The sequence below is a fragment of the Spinacia oleracea genome, chromosome 2 (assembly GCF_020520425.1).
Source record: "Spinacia oleracea cultivar Varoflay chromosome 2, BTI_SOV_V1, whole genome shotgun sequence".
In the NCBI taxonomy this organism is placed as follows: domain Eukaryota; kingdom Viridiplantae; phylum Streptophyta; class Magnoliopsida; order Caryophyllales; family Amaranthaceae; genus Spinacia; species Spinacia oleracea.
The window spans coordinates 35023887-35029066 of record NC_079488.1 but is presented as its reverse complement, the minus strand read 5'-3'; the positions used below and the strand labels follow the sequence as shown (position 1 = coordinate 35029066).

The following is a 5180-nucleotide window of genomic DNA, read 5'->3' as shown; positions in this document are numbered from 1 at the left end:
CCGAGGAACGTGTGACACGTCATCACCGTAAAAGATCCCACAACAACAAGGGTTGGAATCGGTTTCGAATTGTGGAGATCGTGGGTGTAAGATTTGAGGGAAGTTCGAGCGTTTTCTTTTTCCTTATAAATACTGGGCTCGATCCTCCTTTTCAAATCTTTACTTCACCTTTTTTCTCTCACAGAATTCTTTCAAATTCCGACGATTTTGCATTCCAAAATTCTTCAGATCTTCGTCTCTTGGTTGACCTTCATCCTCGGGAACCTACTTCATTCGTTTTATCGGCGAGTTCCGCTTCGGAGGAAGGTAACTTGCTTGTGAATTTTTTTTCTTCTGCGTTTTCTCTTCTACCCCATCGTCTGTGTAACACCCCCAAAATTTGGACCGTTTATATAATCAAAAACCCTGTTTTTATTTCATAAAATAATCGTCCAAACCTTGGGAGTGTCACTGCTACATTTCTTTTTCATAGAAAATAAATACAAAGCAACAAAACAATTTAAAATCATTAAAGTCAAAATTAACTAAGTGGTCTAAAAGGTGGCTAAATAAATATTACAACCAAATCCCATAAAATAAATAACAAAATCCAACTTAGACTGAAATAGAAATTGTCTCTTGACTAGGTGGTTATTCTAAGCGTCTCCTCACTCGTAGCCAAATACCTTTACCAACCTGCAAAAATAAATAGAAAAGAAACAAGAGAGACGAACTCTCGAAAATCAGATAAACTGAGTAATCCAACTCCATTCCGTAAAATAAATAATTTTAGTTTTGAAAATGTTTTGAGTATATAAAATAAGTAATTAAACAACAAGTACCAATTTAATAATTCCATTATTAAACTTATCACATAAAACCAATATTAATTAAGTAAGGGAAAGAGAACGTTAAGGGTCGCGCGTAACCCTTGAGAATGGCCAAAGTAAGATGAGTACAGAATGTCCCTAGTGTGCACACCCCTCACTAATTGACTATGGGTCTCCGCGACCGCGCACCAATAGAATTAGGAGGAAGACTAAGTAGAAAGTTTAATACCGAATAATAGAAACATACTTGAAGCCTATCGAGTCTCCACTAAAGTGCACCGATAGAACTACATCTAGAAGGGCAACCTGTTCTTAACCCTTACGGGCTTTTCCCTCTGAGATTACATTTTAAGTAATTAGTATTTTAATAAGGTCCAGACATGTAATACATGTAGTCACACGAAACAAGCCAAACCCAACAAGTTCTTTTAACATTTAGGACATTTAGTTACATATAATTAGCCCATTGATGTTTCTTAATTATTTCAAAGAGCTCACCATGCTCCTTTATTTTATAACCAACCCCAATAACAATATACATAATAGACGTCCAAGTTCATCAATAGATTCCACATTGTAAAACAAGAATCTATATCATTTTCATAAAATAGTTGTAGAGTTCAAATAACATCCTCATAATAATACTACTAGTTCGTACTAGATATGCTTATGGACTCAATTCACACAACTCATATAAACCACACTTAATCACCTTAGCACATAATAACACATTATGTTCAAAATATTTTTACTAACGGGACCTAAAAGTAATGGACATTGAAAATTACCTTGAGTACGTATTTCACCACCAGTAACTTTCTTCCGTACTATTCTCCGTCTAAGAATTAACAAGCGAATAAGATCTAGGTTAGCTTGCATTTTACACATCAACGTTTAACGCTTACTACTTAAATCCAATTAACAAAATAGTGTTTTTGTTACTTGATTGTAAGGAATTTAAACGTTTTTGCAAAAGCCAATTTAAAGCAATTAACAAAGCTTAGTCATCATTTAAATAGTAATATTAAGCCTTTGGAAAAAACAAGAAATCTAAATATTTAATACTGAATTTTCGAACACAAAAACCCAACATTAGTAGAACTTAATCATAAAAAAACTTTTAAACAATGTCAATTTTTCAAACTTGTGGTACTAAGAGAGAAAGAAAGTTCAGAGCATACTATCAGTACAACACACCATTTGCACATTAGAGTGACGCTTTGATGCGGCAAGGGTGGTTCGCGGTGGTTGGGTTCGAGAACACTACCGACCATGCAATTTTTTGTAGCCGGTGATGATTGTGTCATGTATATAGGCGGTTCAAGTGGTGCGTAACGGTGGTGGATGTCGATCAATGAAGCAATTGGATGAGGAGGCTAAGACTAGGCTAGTGATGATGACGACGGCGGAAAGACGCATCAGTTTCCTTGAGAGTCAGAAGGAGTATTAGGGCGGAAATTTTGTTTAGTAAGGGGTATTTATAGCTTAAGTTAGGTATAGAGTTTAATTAATCTAGAAAACTTAGATTATAATGTTAATTCAGTAGTTTCTTTTAGGTAAAACTCATTAAAACCTTTATTTTAAATTGTAAAATTATTTTAAATTACAAAAATAATTTATTATAAAATACCCGAAAATCTCGGGTATTACATCTACTCCCACTAAAAATAAAGTTCGTCCTCGAACTTTAGAACTTTACAGTTAGCTCTCACATAAGATCCACTTGTAATAAAAAAATTGGGGAATTACATTCACCCCCTCTAAAAACAAAGTTCGTCCTCTAACTCTAATGTTATCTCATGATGGATAAAAAAAATAACAAAACTTTAGATATTACACCTATTACTCCTTAAAATAAGGTTCGTCCTCGAACTAAAAGTTCGTTACTTAAAGAAGCACAAAAATAATGAAACGAAGTGTTAGTATCACATTCTACCACTCTTAAAAGGAGTTTCGTCCCCGAAACTCTAACTCTTAAAGTGCTACTCCTTGTCATGCACTTACTACCATGACATACTATCACTTGTTGATGTGGCCCAATTGCCACCCTGAACCTACCAAAGAGCGACACGTGGCCCTCACATGCTAGGCAGGAACTTAACGAACCTTTCCTCTGAAGAATAGTAAAGGCCCAAGACTATCTATAGCAGGCCCCAAATAAAAAGGCACACTAAGCCCTTACATCCTCTAAAGGACATATGCCCCAATCCCTAAGGTTAGCCAATCATGTAACTAGGGTTTGGGACCAATTCACCCAAAACCCTAGTCTTATAAATAGCTTAGATCCCAAGGTAAAAGGGAACATTCAATTCATTCCCACCTACCAAAAACTATCTTTGATCTGCCTTCTATCTACAAGTTACTTCTCTCTCTAGCCAATACTTACTTAGGCATCGGAGGGAATATTCCTATGGGAATATTCTTGTTTTGCAGGTTGCAGGAAGATCGTGCCAGCACATACTTGATACCTCTGAGGAAAGGTGGCACGTCATCACCACAAAAGTTCCCACAACATTTGGCGCCGTCTGTGGGGAAGTATAGTATCATGGTGGAACTGCAATCTGACGGCGAGGAGCATAACGACAACTCGGGAGAAAGGCGTCCACGTGAAAGGAGCCAACACCATATGGAAGAAGAAAATCGAATTGTCAATGCCGGGAACACACCTCGCCGGGTCCAAGAAGCTGAGGTGATCGTTGAAGAAGAGCCAGACGTCGAGACACCCCCTCCTGGTGGTCATCTTAGTCCCAACATAAGGGATGCTGTACTGGATGAAAATTTGGATATGCCGGTTTCGGTTGGAACATTGCGAGAAATCCTAGCAGGATTCCAACAACAGATGAGTCAAACCTTCCAACATCACATGAGCACCACGTTGCAGGACGAAATACAAAGGAGCATGCTAATCTATAATACTGAAAGGACAGCCCCACAAAGGCCTCTCAGCCTTGGCGTCAACCGGATAAGCAGAATGCCGCTCAGATCTAATGTCTGGAGAGCAGGGGAAAGCTCTCATCCAATAGCTAGCCGTGGAGCCAGTCCTTTGGTAGAGCGTCCAGTCTTGGACCGTGGCAATCGAGCCCCTCCAGCTCGGCGAGAACAAATAGTCCGGCCAGTCTCCCGAGTGAATCCATCCACCGCGTTGCGCCCATCAACTGAAGGAAATGTGTCCTTCACCCAAGGTGCATTAGTCTAATACCAAGGTTTAGATTAATTACGAAGAATTAATTCAGTGAGATCAAGTGATCGGAACAGCTAGCTGGAGCAATGCTTCCGATCAGTGAGTTCTAATCTATATTAGGCTCACAACTTACTCTTGACTGAACCTATAAGGTCACACCAATGACATGTAACAGATCACCGGATTAAATGAATCGGAAATTCATTTAATAGATTTTCGGGAATTAGTTTGGAAAAACATAGATATACGATATGACGTTGGATCGGAATCGTATATCGTATCGCGAATATTCATAAACTAGGCAAAACGAATAATCGTATCGTACGAAGGTGATTTGTCGAGTACGATACGATAAATAACAGCCGTAAGGCGTTGGTCGCGAATACGAGCCGCAACGAAGCTGCCGGCCCATCGAGCCAAGCGCGCATGCGTGCAAGGTCCAACGAGCCAGCAGCTCGCGTGCAGCAAGGAGCCAACCCGCAACGCTCGGAGTGTGCGCGCAGGGAGTGCATCAATGCAGCGAGGCCCAAGGCCCACGGCTGTGATGCCTGCGTGCTCTCCGTTCATAACTGTTCTTCCCAAAAGCTAAACACTCTTGAGCATTGTCTAAGCTACGAATCTCAAGACGGATCTGAACGTGTCGGTGAACCAAATAGAGGAACGACGATTGGAGTTCTTTGTTTGTGTTCGTGAATCGATAAACTAGGGAAAACACGCTTCCAATGTAAGTTTTCTTAATCTGTGCGCGCTTTATACATGTTTCCTGGCTTTGGGGATTGTTCCGCACATGTCAATATGTATTTAACTGTATTCCCCTACAGTGGTATCATGAGCCTTATTTATTAAAGTAATTTTTAGCATGATTTATATGTTTTTGTATGCTGTTGAAAATTTTCGGATTTTTTATTGATTTTACGAAATATTGTGGATTATTGGATGAATCGTATAATATGTTCTGAATTAAAAAAGTGTCGAAATTTCAAATTTTCTGACCCTAATCTGATTGAAAACAATTTTCTAAGATCAACTCATGAGAACAGAATCGCAAAAACAGGCCTCGAAGTATGAGTTTTTAGGCATTTTTGTTAATTAACGAATTAAATTAACAATTTCGGAAAGTATTTCAAGTAATTTCACGACCTAAACTACTCGGAATTGATTGAAATTTTTCCCTACTGTTCTTGGGTATA

The 5180-nt window shown here is 38.8% G+C and overlaps 1 long non-coding RNA gene across 1 annotated transcript; it reads right to left on the bottom strand.

The window, feature by feature from the left end:
- Positions 1 to 430: 430 nt before the first annotated feature.
- LOC130466873 (uncharacterized) lies at positions 431 to 2266 on the bottom strand. Its single transcript, XR_008927016.1, has 3 exons — positions 2007 to 2266; positions 1598 to 1647; positions 431 to 675 (listed from the first exon to the last, which is right to left on the bottom strand). It is a non-coding gene; the product is annotated as an uncharacterized lncRNA (long non-coding RNA).
- Positions 2267 to 5180: the final 2914 nt, after the last annotated feature.